General features: G+C 46.0%; 1 protein-coding gene across 6 annotated transcripts in view; it reads left to right on the top strand.

Annotated features, from left to right (window-relative positions):
• The window catches only part of SERPINE2 (serpin family E member 2), a 57428-nt gene that overhangs the window by 28249 nt on the left and 15742 nt on the right, over nt 1–13437 (top strand). For 3 of the 6 annotated variants that reach the window (XM_075761013.1, XM_075761012.1, XM_075761011.1), the window contains exon 1: nt 5387–5536. The exons of 1 other annotated variant lie outside the window; for it this stretch is intronic. The gene's annotated coding sequence lies outside the window, so the exon portion shown is untranslated. Of the gene's footprint in view, nt 1–5101; nt 5210–5386; nt 5537–13437 lie in introns of those variants that run through there. 2 more of the 6 variants (XM_075761014.1, XM_075761016.1) reach the window with 2 other exon arrangements.

The raw sequence follows: 13437 nt of genomic DNA, 5'->3' as shown, positions 1-13437 counted from the left end.
CTTCTTTCAGGTCTGGAGCTGTTCTGTTGCCTGCCTGCTCTTTTTACAGCTGTCCAAGTGAGCAGAAATAGTTGAAGCAGCAATACGACTTTGCCAGCTCTGGTCACTTGGGTCCTACAACTTAAACACAGCGTGCAAAAGCTTAAGCAGCAGCTTCACTGATGGGGCTTAGCCCCAAATCCACACAAATCCAAGGTAATCTGGAAGCAGCTCACTGCCTTCCCTTAGTATTAGTGTCAGACAGCTTGAGCTGAGATGAGGGCTGAAGGAGCTGGGAGCTGTGTGCATGCCTTGTCAGAGAAAGTTTGTGATCTAAAGGTTTTATAATCTGCATATTGAAAACTGTCAGAAAGTTTAGTGCAGTGCTTCTGCTTTTACCTGTGCAGAGCTACAGGGCACAGTTAAGGCCCAGCTCCAAGAAGCAACCGAGGTACTGCAATGCAAAGGGGCAGAGGAGATGTTGAGGACAAGGCTGTCAGTTAAATTTTCTGCCCAGCCTAAGGGTTGTTCACGCATTTTATCCACTGGCTGATTAATGTAAAATACAAAAGCATTCTGCCTTGCAAGCAGGGAGTGGAACTGCAGTCTCTACCCTCCCAAAGGATGACTTAATTATGAAGCTACGGTGCCATGCTCTTCCCTTTCTTCTGCCTGATCAAATACATTTTTAATTCTTTAATCCAAAGTAGGAAGGCACCAACACAAGAGTTGAAGAGCTCTCCCTTGCTCCAGAAAAGCCTCAGACAGAGACCTCTCCTGGGAACACCAGCAATTCTCCTGCCTTTCGTGGATTTAAAATCGCACTCCCCACGTTCTGAGTGACCGCCTAACTCCTGAGGTACGGGATGAACGGAGCATTGCCCCCTTCCCGGCCGTGAGCTGGAGCACAGCACCAGGCACTGCGGCACGTTGTACCCAGGCGGTCTCAGCAGTGGCCAGAGTGGGGTCACCCAGCGAGCCACGCACCGGCCTGATTGTACGGGACCTGCGGGCAAAAGTGCAGGTTTAGTCACCCAAGGGATATGAGCTCTTCACGGTCCACTGCTGGATATCAACGTACTTTAGGAAGCCACCGTTCAGTAAGAATTATCTTACACCCAACTGACTATACAAAACACAGATGATTCTAATGGTCTTCCAAAAAGAAAATAAAAACTGGACATGCTGTTTATTCCAGCTGTCTATTCCTTACAGGCAAAGCCTTTCAGAATCGCTCCTCCAGAGGTGTTAAGACACACCTGCTGTGGTGTTTCCATTGCCGGCTTGCTCTGACCCAAGTCACCGATACTTTACAGTTAAATCACTTCAGACGAACACAGTGAAAGCCAATAAACAAACAAGAGAATTGTTGATGGGAAATGTTTCCCTATTCCTGCCACCAATAAAAGCAGCCAGCAATCTGCTGTGTTTGCAGGGTGAAACAGAGTACAAACTTTTTAATCTTCAATCCAGAGCTCACCTAAAAGATTTAGGGCCAAATATTCCTCTTATTTAGACCAGGATAAATTTAGGAAAATTTCATCCAAGTTAATGTACCGCCAGGTGGTGGATTTTTCCTCAGATCTCATTATTTGTTGGGCTTTTATTTATATTCAGCCACCGTGTGTATACACACATACAAAGCAGTAATTTTTGCCAGCAATGAGAAGAAAGTGGAGTTTGCTATATAAATCAGTATTTCTCAGTCAATATGTTGCAACCCCTGAAGGGGTTATAAAAACCATCTGGGGGCTTGTAAAGCACTGAAAATTTTATAACAATCTAAAGCAAAGAAAATGTCATTTCTTCCACTCTCCATATAGCAGCACCATTCTCTTGGCAACCTGTCAAAACCATACCTGAAACAATAAATTCTATAGGCTTATCACTTTTACCATAATTTTTTACTTTAGGTTTATAAAACATGCATGGGAACTGTGAAGTTTCTTTTATACAGGATTTCCAATCTAAACTGCTTGAGAAATGGTGCTGTAGAATTTTTGGCCTCAAAAGGCAGTAGTTTTCATTAAGGGCCTCCGCCTTAGTCTTCTCCTAAGCTGCTTGTTAAAACTACAGTCTATTTTGTCAAGCTTAGGCTTGTTTGTGTTGGAGCCAGTTTTTCTATTTCACCGCGACTTTCTGCCTGTCAGCTTCCTCTTTAAGCCTAAATCATACAGGGAAACATCAACATTTCCCTCTGTGGGAAGAGATGTTCTGCTTCAAGTGGAAAAAATGGATGAGATTTCCTGTATCCTCATTAGCAACTTGGTGTACGGTTTGAAATCTGCCCTTTCTAAGGTGAGATATCATCTGAAGAACCCCTGTGCTTTTAAGTATAGCCGCACAGCACATGCAACTTGTCAGTGAATTCTGCTTTCATGTATGCATCTTTAATCTCTGTGCACAGGTACTTATCTATGAAATTAATTCTAGTAGCAACCAAGTGTATCCCACTTGCACCCACTTAAAGGAATCTACGCCAGATCTTGCAATGCCTCCCGTGGCTGAGTTTCTCCAACAGTTTAAGCCAGTCTTGCTGCTGGCTGCCATGGGCCTGGCTGCTTTGTTGTTCCAGCGCCTCCAGCATTCATCAAGCCCCTGAGAAGGCTCCTTCAGAGAATAAATTCAGGAAAAAAAAGCTCAGTGTTGGGGTTTTTTCCCCTGCCAGGATGAGATGGGTCACACAAGGGCCTGGCAAGCAGCAGAGGTAGCGAGGCTCTGAGACCCTCAGAGGGGTAGGGGAGAAAGGAGGCGGTGGTAGCGCTGCCCTTTGGCAGCTCCTTGGTTGGGTGGGCCAATCTCGTGCAGCTTCACCCCAGACTCCTCTTGACTTCAACTATTTTTGCCTGATGCTTGAATTTCCACAAATGAGTCCTCTGCTGATGCTAAGCACTTAATAGGTGTGATGCCTCGCTCCTTCCAAAAAGTGTGACTAGTTAACTGTTTAATGGGCACAAACATGATCACTTAAACCCTTTGCTAACAAGGAGAAATGGTGATTTCTTGCCTGGGTGAGAGGTGGTCCCCCACAGCTACTTCAGTTTCTAGCTGTGGACTACATAGCAACAAGGGGAGGAGCAGCATTGCCTTTGGGCTGCAACTCTCTAGCCCCAGTTTCACTGGATTGGAACTGTGCCCTCCAAACTGGGTGTAATCCAAACAGCCTATTTCACAGTAATTTGTTTGGAACGTAACTTCCCTTATCCATGTCCTGTTTCTAATGAAGGCAGACTACAAAGTTTGCACCTGCAAAAGCTGGGTTCGGATCCAAGCTGAGGGCATTTGGGGGCTTGGCTGTTGGCTTAGGTCTTCGGCCTTTCAGACTAGAGGCAGGATTCTTGCCCCAAAATCTGGGTGCAGCGGGCTAATCATGGTCTGGCTCCTCTGCCTCCTTTCCATAAGCCAGATTGTACCAAAAGGCTCCTAAAACCACTCAGTAACATTTTTTCATGTGGTTTTCGTGATGTTAAGCAGTTGGGGAGGAGATCTGACATGGTCTACATAGTTTTCTGTTTTCAACCATGACAGAAAATGGATACTCAAAGGTTGTCCCTGCTAATAAGAAAAATCATGCAAAAGGTGGGGTGGTTGTTGTTTTTAATTCATCTCTATTCTCAACTCAGAAATGGACCTCCATTTGTAGAAATGATGGTACGAATAATTTTGGGAAGAGGAAAAGATGACAATTTTTAATTAAAATAGCAAAATCAAGCTAGTTAGTAAATGGCTAGTTAGCAAACAGCCTAAGAAACATCTACCTCAGCTGGCACTGCCCATGAAGAAACTGTTCCTCGAGAGCCCAGACTGCTGGTGCCAGCACCTTGTCTCAGCCAAATTCTCCTTGCCCTGCTTGAGGCTGAGCTCCTCGCCTCCATGCACCGCCGTACCGTGCCATCTCATCCTGCCCGCCAGCGTTCAGTTTCGCCTAGGCACAGGGCCACCTCGCTCAGGCACAGGGCCACGTCGGTGGACACCAGGCTCTCCACCTTAAAGACCAACAGCGGCCGCCACTGCTGCTGCTTCGGCTTCTGCCAGGAGATGGGTTGTTTTTTTCCTTCATCCAGAAGAGTCCAAACTCCTGAGGGAAGAAATGTGGTTTATTGCATACTTGTCCTGTTTCTTCAAAGCTGGACTGTGCCACGCATGAGAAATTTTTTGGAAAACAGGCGCAGAAAGGATGACTTAACAAGGCAGCGTTGTCCTCTGCCACTGCCTGTTTCTCTGGGGTTGTCAGCAGCACCGTTTTGGTATGAATAGTGGAAATTCCCTCTTGTGCTTTGTCAGCTGAGGAGTCCGGGCCTGTCAGTCAGTGTTAAGATCTCCATGTGTTTTCCCAGGATTGCACTTCTGTCCTGTCACGCTGCCATGCCCGTGCCGTTACGTTGGAGCAGCAGCTCGCCTCCCTCAGATCCCCCCTTAAGCTGTTTGCAAAGAGCAAAACCCCAGCACCGTATGAGGGATTGAGGTCCCAGCCACTGGCACGTTTCCTCATCCCCCGCTGCTAGAGGATGTGGGTGCAGTGGTCCCAGCCACGGGGAGCACACAAGGAGGCTGGGGTGGTGAGAAGTGCCCCTTCGGATGAAATGCAGGCATCTCCCACAACGCCGCTGCCAGGAAGGGGCCTCACGGTGTTGGGGAACCTTGCAGTCTTTGGCCTCGGTGGTCTCCGTCCCCTCACTACCCCCTGCTTCATCAGCGGTCCTGCCAGGCTGGGCCTTGCCCCCGTGGGCACCACAAGAGCTGCCTCTGCTTGCCCTTCTCCCTGCCACGGGGCAAGAGCTGCCGGTGGGGCTCGGGAGGGACCCCGGGGTGGCTGGGGCAGGGGCACAACCACGCCGGCGGTCAGGCCTGGGGCGAGGGGACACAGCCGGCCGTGCCTAGCACGACGGGCCCTACAGTGCCACAGGCGCCATGGGGTACCGCCGCGCCGTCGGCCTGCTGCCCGGCAACACCGCGGGCAGGCCGGGCTGCTCCCCTGAGGCGGGCTCGGGGCCGCGCTGACGCTTCCCACCGCTGCACCTCCTCCCTCCCCGCTCCGCAGCAGCTGCCACCGACAGCTCTGCCCCGAGGCGGGCGGCCGCAGGGCTCGGCGGCGGGCGGAGGGGCGGGCGGGGCGGGGCGGGGCGGGCCGGCCGCGGGCCCTATAAACACCGGGCGCCGCCGCGTTCCGGCCGAGCGGCGCGGTGCAGTAGCTGCCGCGACGGGACTGGGCTGAGAGCGGCGAGGGGAGGTGAGCGAGGGCCGGTCGCTGTGCCACGGGAGTGGAGGAGACCGACGACGATATGGGGCGGGCTGGAGGGACCGAGGCAGCCGCTCGGTTGCTCGGCGGAGGAGCAGGAGAGGGGCCGGGGCGGTGTGTGGGCTCCGTGGAGGGGGGGGGATGGAACCAAAGTTTCCCTGCTGACAACCCGGAGGCCGCTGGCCGCAAATGGTCGATCCGGACGCGTTGTCCTGGGTGCCGGCGGGCTCTTCGGCGTGTTTTGCTGTTACCTGCGCCCACAAGTTTCCCAGCGCCAGCTGCGTGGGCGCTGTGGCGTGAGTGGGTGCTGCTGGCGTGGTGAGTTTCCTCTTGTTGTTTTTTTTTTTTTTTTGAAAGCAAGGAGGGAGTTTCCCCCCCGCAAGAAGTGGGTTCCCAGGCCGGTAGCCCTGCGCTCTGCCGGCCCGGCCCCGGGGGGGAACCCCCGCTCCCCCTGCCATCGGTTCCGTCCCGCGTCTCCGCCGCCCCGGGAAGCGGCCGGGTCTCCGCTGCATCCCGGCCGGCGTGGGAGCCCGTCCGCTCACGGGTGTGAGAGGCGTCGCATCCCCACCATCGGCTTCATCGTAAGAGCTTGAAACCTGGAAGTTGCTCTCTTCATTCGTGTCTGCTGTGAGAGAGAGCTTGCTTTTTCTTGTACTAAAAAAAATAAATCATAATTCAGTTGGTAACTGAGATTTTCTTTACGTATCAAGTGATAGAGAAATGGGAGAGAAGGATTTACAGCCATTGCAGTTTGGCGAGGACAGGGTGTATGTATCCTGTTACTGAAACAGGAGAGCGCTGGTTGAAGCAGAGAACTGGTTAGCTAAAACTCCTATCTTGGCTCCCTTCTGAATAATGTGGGAGCGTGCTTCATGTACTGAGTTCTGGGAGGATCTGGAAATCCTAAGTACACTTCAGGAGTGAGTCTTTTATCTCCTGGTTAAAATGGTGTTCAGTATCTAGGCTCAATGTTGTGCAATGCAGGAGGTTCTTTACAGAGAAATAAAACCTTTGGAGATACCCTTGTGCTAACAAATAGGTGTTAAAAATGTCAGATTTCCCTTAACTTGGGAATATCTGCTTGTGGATTAAAGGCCTCGGTGTGATTTTATTTCTCTCCCCCTTTCTCATGCCTGCATATGATTCTGAAACATGGTTTGGTTTTTGTGGCTGTAATTGCATTCTTGGGCAACTTCCTGAAAGAGAAACCTGGTAGACTGATTCGTTTTTTCACTGTACTGAAAAATGACTTCCTCTTTTCCCTTCACTTTCTCTTGTGTGAGCATTTAGTAATATCTTACCCCCTGCTCTCCACAGGAATTCATTAGAAACCTAGTTTTGTAGGGACTACTCACAAAACATACGTAGGCGTAAGCAGCTGTATTGTTGTGTAGCTTCAAAAAAGGAGAGAAGCTGCAGAAATCCATGAGCAAAGTGAAAAGCAGCTGCATGCCTGCTGAGTGATTAGATGAGCCTTTAAAGTGTGTGAGGTGAAGACTACTGCAAATAAAAAGGCAGAATAATTAAGTAGATTGATTCAAATACATATAAGATAATGCTAGCTTGGAATTTTAGCATTTTATGGGGTGTGATTAAACCTGTGAGAATAGCAGCTGTTTGGTACAGGAGTAAACTTTGAGTAACAAATGCTAGTTAGTCCACAGCTTCTTAACAATTATGGACAAGTTGTATGTCAGACAATCTGTCAGCGAATTTTGTCAGTACTCCTAAGATGCTGAAAAGCTGTTCATCTGGAAATTACTCTTGCATCTGCTACCTGAGTATTGGGATGTTATAACAACTCCTCTTTGCTTTGGATGGTGATATGGCCATCACTATAGCCAATTGTCTACATATAGCTGGATGTACCTCGTGTGGGAGAGGATATCAACTCATGTCAGTATAAAAAACAACGGAAGTCTGCAGTGGGTTTTGTCTCAAGGTGTATACAGAAGTGCTGAAGCTTCTGCTTGGTGTTGTCATTGACAACCAGGAGAATAGCATGTCTTAGTGGCATGCCGAGACTTAGTGTGGGTCTCTAAATTGCACAGTCAGAAATGTGTTCCAGTCCTAAAGCTTCTTTACAGCGTGCTGTTAGGCAGAAAAATGCCAAGCAGTGAGCCCTGTAAGTTGCACTAGACATTTTTAAACTAGATTGAAGTGTGTATGTATATAAATACATATAAAAATAACCACCTTACCTTATTGCTGGGAATTAAAATAGAGATGCGTATAAACTGCGTGCATCTATAGTAAGGGAACGCTTTGGAGGGAGCTCTGGCTAGAGACTTGTGTTGCTGTGGTGGGCTTGGTATCTACCTGGCTCATGCAGCCAGTTACGGCTTTTGATTCTTGCTAGGCAACTGCAGTGCTCGTGCTTGAAAAAGCTGAGGCTCAGTGGAAGGTTTTTCTTGGAAGCTGGAGTTGGGGTTGTCTGGACCGCTTAGATTGCTTAATCACAAGCTCATGAGAGAGCATGCTTTTGTAATATTAATTAGGGGGAAATCCAGTCTAATCATCAAAACACTTCCAGTTAGTTGGTCTGTTAACTGGATTCTACTATTCTTTTAGGGTCAAAGGTTTTATACATGGGAAGACAGGGAAAAGATGGATTAATCATCACTAATCTGTAAAGTGTTGCTGGATGCAGTCATCTTTGTGTGCCTCTGGGCATCCTCCCAATTGCCAGTGATGTAACTTACAAATCATGTTTTACAGCAAAGTACTTGCCTGTAAGTAGTAGTTCAGTGCACCTATACTAAATATAAACAACTTTTGAATAAGCAGAATGATATAAAGAATTGCCTCTTTTAGCTTTGGAGAGCAGGTAGCATGGAGTAGCCAATAACCTACATATGAATTTAAAGATTGAAGTGTAAATTAGAGAACTATGGAAATATTATTTTTTTCTTACTAAAGTAAATAGCTTCTGTGTGTGAAAATGAGAAAGCTGAATATGTGCAACCATGTACATGTTCAGGTGTGTCTCCTCTGTGGTGGTTAAAATGATGGGGTGGGAGGAGACCAGAAAAAGATTAAAATAAAGGTGGTAGCATTCTACAGCTGTAATTACACAAATGTTTAGGCTAGCATGCTATGGAAAACAACTGTCCTGTGTTTTGCTTTTTCCCATCTCCTCTTTAGTACTAGAATCTAGTTCATGACTCAACTACATGAATACTTCTGCAAGCACAGAGGAGGTAACGGCTGAAGTTGGAGCCAGTGATCATGGACAGGAACATGATGGGGCAGTTTTAGTGGTAATACTAGCATGGGCCATAGTTTCTTGAGTTGTTTGTCATGGCCTTGAAATACACTTAACTGCTAGCTGAATTGCTTTATTTATCCTTTAGTACCTCCTCTTGAGCAGTGTCTGTGGAAACACGAGTTTTGGCAGCTACTGTATCTTGTCTGTGGTCTGGTGTTCACCTTTAACAGTCAGAAAGATGCTTTTCCTTATTTCCAGGCTGAAATCAGGAGGTGACTCATGCTGGGGTCTGATAAATATGCCGCAAAGTGGTTTAAGTATGAAAGCATATTTATCTTGTGGATTGATCTCCCCATGGTGGAAATCTCAGTCTTGCTGACCATACTCAGCAGCATGATGTAAACCATATGCTTCAGGCAGCCTCTTGTTCTCTTCCTGGGCTTTAGAAACAGTGTCCTGAAGTTTTTTAGAATCTTGGGACCACGAGAACAATGATGGAAGGCATCAAGACCAATTACCAGCGAGTTCTGAACTGAAGACCCTGCTCAAGGCTGTGTGTATGTAGTGGCCTCAGCATGTAGGTAGAAACTGTTTGTGACAAATATTAGTTGTCAACAGACTCTAAGCTACAGTTGTAAATCACACTGGGGTCTCCAGCAGCAGTATTGAGAAATGTTGGTACATCTTAGTTCTCTTAGTTCAGCTGATGTGCACATGATATGAATTCACGTTCGTCAGCTATGTAGCTTTGACCAAGCTTTGTTTTCTTAAATGCTTTTCTTATTTAACAACTTGAACTTTGAACACCTATTCCTGCAGAAGGGCATGTTGTGATATTTAGTGATGGTCCTCGCTGCTTCTGAGATGGCTGTGTCATCTGGTCTGAACTGCAAGCTTCTGTTGGCCAAAGGTTGTGAGTGGGTTTTGAGGTTTCTTGCTTTAATAGGAGGAGGGGCAGTCTCTGTCACTGGCCCTGACAGGTTACAGGTACAAAAACAAGAGGAGAACTGGACATACCGCTAACTTTTCTTCTTGCATTCTGTTATCTTTGTACTTTACATCCTTAAGCAATCTAAGAAATCCTATGTGGAAGCTGGTGGATTTAGCTCTTAGCTGTATGTCTCCATCTTACTATATACCTTCCTTTTCTAGAAGGAGTAGTTCATGTAGCTTTCTCAGCAATGAAGCAAGCTTGAGGCCTCCAGCTGCTCTGGCAGCTCAGTTTAAGAGGCTGCTTTCCCAGCTAATTGCCTACTTCCTCTACTGAGGTTCGTCATCTGCGTTACAGAAATAGCAGTGGACTGCGCGGAGGCTTCTCAGCCAACGCAGCTCACAGCTCAGCCTACAAACTTTCAATCTGAACTGAATCAGATGGTTTAATATACCAGGTCGTGACCTGCTCTTGCAGGATTCTTGTGCATAGTTCATATTCAGTTGTTCCTTTTTTTAATGGAAATTTAGGTCTGGCCTTTCCAGAAACCTGTAGTAAAGCCACTGGGATTAATTGGAAGTGAGGTCAGAATAATGAAAAGAGTGTGTTTTCTTAAATACAGGTTTTCTAAATGTTAATTCTTATTAACTGGTTAATGTAAGTCCTCTTGCAGCTGACCGAGGGGGTGTCTATCTGCATATACAGTTAGGGTTCCCAGCACAATGCTTCATTCCTGAATCCTTGCTGCATGCGATTCCTGCATCCTTACAGCATCTGTGGCTTCTGATGCTTTAGTGGTTGGCTGGGTCTGCTTCTGAAGCTAGGGAGGGGGAAAGGAAGAATATGAGTAAATGTCTATATGTTGTAAAGAAAAATGTGAATATCCATATCCTTTTTGGGTAACCTTTAAACTAGTTCTGAAATGGTTGAGAAAAAGCCACTAGAAAACTAATACCTGAGATTTCTGTGAGCTTAATTCTGTTTCAGTGATGCTGTCCTAGAGATAGAAAATCAATGATTTTCTTGTTTTAAATATTAATAACTTTAATCCTTGGCTATATTACATTCTAAGAGTTACGTTTGTTACCTAGTATTTCAGATGAGAACAGAGTTTCTAAATTCCCTTGCAAGTAGGAAGCTGTTGATTATAAATGTGGTACAGTGTGATTAATAAATAAAGGGCTAGTCACCTATCACTCTGCAGAGCTCCAATGACAAGTGAAGTAAATAGAACAGTGTTCCTGCCATCTCTCTCAGCTTCCCAGAAGTACAAAAATATTATTGCTACATAGAAACCCCCATTTTCAGTTGTGCTGTAAACCCAGACTGAACCATACAGTGTGGAATGATGGGAACTGGGCTTCACAGGGTGTGGTTTAATAGGAAATACAAGTGCTGCTTTTGTAGAGTAAACGAAACCTAGGTGTAGAATATGAAGGTGTAGAATATGAAGGCAAAGAATCGTTTATCTTCTGCTCTGCAGCAACATGCATGCCTTGCCAAAGCTCTACTGAAATTTTCACTGTTGGTTTGGGGACATGATTCTATGTCTTTAGCTTTTGTTACTTTTTACAAAGACTTTTTTCTTTACTTGACAGTTCTCTGGGACTGAGTAAAACAGCTATTAGTATCTTAACCCTTCTGAAGAAGGACGTGTACTGGGAAGTTCTGGATGTTCAATCTGCTCCAAGCACAGCTCTCCATGCAGTCTCAAAGTGGCCGTGGAGCCATCTCCACAAGGCTGTTCCTGCTCTCTCAGCCTGGATCTGCGGGAGACGGAGCATGTGCCACTGACCAGCAGGTTAACATTGACCTGGGGAGAGAAGGAGCAAATTTCAGTTGGCTCTGCAGGGGTGTGGAAGTGAGAGTCCTGGTAACAGATGAGTCCTGCAACAAGTGGAAATGTACTGGGTTTCCCTTTAATATTCTTTAAGGAAGAAAAGGTGGCCAAACACTATAGCAAAAGTGGGAGTTAAGGTAAGGGTGGCGGTGAGGGACCTGAGTTGGTAAGACACCAGCTGTTGTTAGTCCAGCACCTTGTGGAGTTACCTCATAAATCTATACTTACGCAGCTCATTACCAAAGAGTTAATACCCTGTACCTTGTTAATGGGAGCTTGCAATCCCATTTGCCCTTGGCTCTTAATGAGCCTGTACTTGCATAGTGAGCACTGTTAACGTGCAGTAAATATGGGAACTGTGGTTCCACGAGGCTTTTCTTCCATAAAACTTTAAAATGGAAGCCTGGGATATGAACCTGCTGCTAACTTTTAGGCAAATGTTTTAATTGTTGAACCATTGTTCCCTCTACTGGGTGAATCCAGAGCAAGAGGGTATATCCTCACTGCCATGTTGTGGGACACCACTGTGCTGTATCTCTTTGGGAAACTGGTTCTGCAGCATTAGTCATGATGGGCTGACTGTCCCATGCTGTTTCTTCATTATGTTAAAATAACCACATTGCATAAAGAACTTAAGATCAACGAAACCACTTATTTAATAAAGAGACACCAGTAAATTAAAAACATAATTCTCTTTAATCTTCCTGATACTGTAAGACTTGATAATAGATCTTAGAGAAGGCTGTGGAAACTCTGCTCTAAATACAGGAGTAAATAACACATAGAAACTTTAACAATCATTGTTGTACTGTAATGAGAGAATGGGTAAAACTTGAAAACGGTGGTAGAACCATAAAGTCCCAGAACTGTCTTTGTAAGCCCCCTGCCCTGTGGTATCAGCCAACTGTGTGTTTGCTTCATGAAGCAGAGCTCAAGTTGGCTTTTTAAATTATGTGTAAATGAGGGATGGAAGTAAAAGCAAATGATACATAAATGCCTATCTCTATTCTCGAAACTCTGAATACTGCTTGTCTAGTTGTGGTATGGTTATGACAAAGTGGTGAAATCATGCAGTGAACTACCATGAACCACCACCTAAGGCTGTGGAAGACAGATACTGGTGAGAAAAATCAGTCTGGCTTATGAACAGGAGACACTAGTCATGAGCCTGCAGGAAGTCTTGAATGGAGCTTGTCTGTCCGTTCTTCATGCTAAATGGAAACTCCCAAGAAGTGGTGGTTGGGGCTCTTTGTAAAAAAAGCACTAAACTCCACCTTGCTGCTCATATGGGAGCTGTGCTTGGACAAAGAGATGGTTCCTGTCTGAGGCCAGCCAGTTTTACAAGACGACGCTCTGCTGGGAAATTCCCCCTTGGCAGGGGAGGCTGGACACAGCTGAAAGGGAGGTGTTCCAGATGGAGACAGTCCATCTTGAAACAAACACAAAAGCACTAACAAACTGAGAGAATTAGAAATAGCAGAGAAAGGAGTAAGGTTGAGAGAGGAAAGCCTTAGAACCAGTACCATGCTTGTTGCAGTTGTGTGCAACATTGGCTGTAGTGCCTGAAGTCAGACCAGTATCTTAACATACAAAATTTTTTTTTAAAAAAAACTTCCAGCTTATCTCTGTGTACAAGTCATGTTTATCTCATGTTTACAGTAACTTACTCCTCTTGAGAGCACTGTAAGTTCTGAGCTGCTTAAAAGCTAGCAATCATCCTTTCTTAGTAATGTTCTGCATATACTAAACCTTCCAGGTATTGAGTAATAAAAATCTGTTTTGTTATGTTAGATATTTTTCATGTGACCTGACATGTTGATATAACGTGGGTTTTATTTTTGTATCTGTGGGGTTTTTCCTCACTCCTTTAAAGTAAGAAGCACTGGAAAGAGTCATTAGACGAAAGGGAAGAGCTGACATTCAGGATGTACCAGAAGACCTGGAGAAAGATGAAACATTCCACAGTTCTGCTGTGCGGAAGAAGCCACTTCTGAAGTCACCTGTATTCAGACCGTCTGTCCTGCTGCTCCAAACCCAAAAGCATGTTTAGATGTAGCAGGGGCTAAGCAGCATGGTAGGAGAAGATGCTGAAGGCTTTGGCATATAAGAGGCTTAGGCAGAGGGGAGTTGTGAACACCTGTGAGGGGGAGAGGAGAAGCCTACCAACAGGCTTGAGTGTTTTAATATGCTGCCAAATGTGCATCATCTGAAAAACAAGACCCAGCATGTGACCTTCCCAT

Source organism: Balearica regulorum, chromosome 9, assembly GCF_011004875.1.
Source record: "Balearica regulorum gibbericeps isolate bBalReg1 chromosome 9, bBalReg1.pri, whole genome shotgun sequence".
NCBI classification, from domain to species: Eukaryota; Metazoa; Chordata; class Aves; order Gruiformes; family Gruidae; genus Balearica; species Balearica regulorum.
This window is presented reverse-complemented; position numbering and strand designations above follow the sequence as displayed.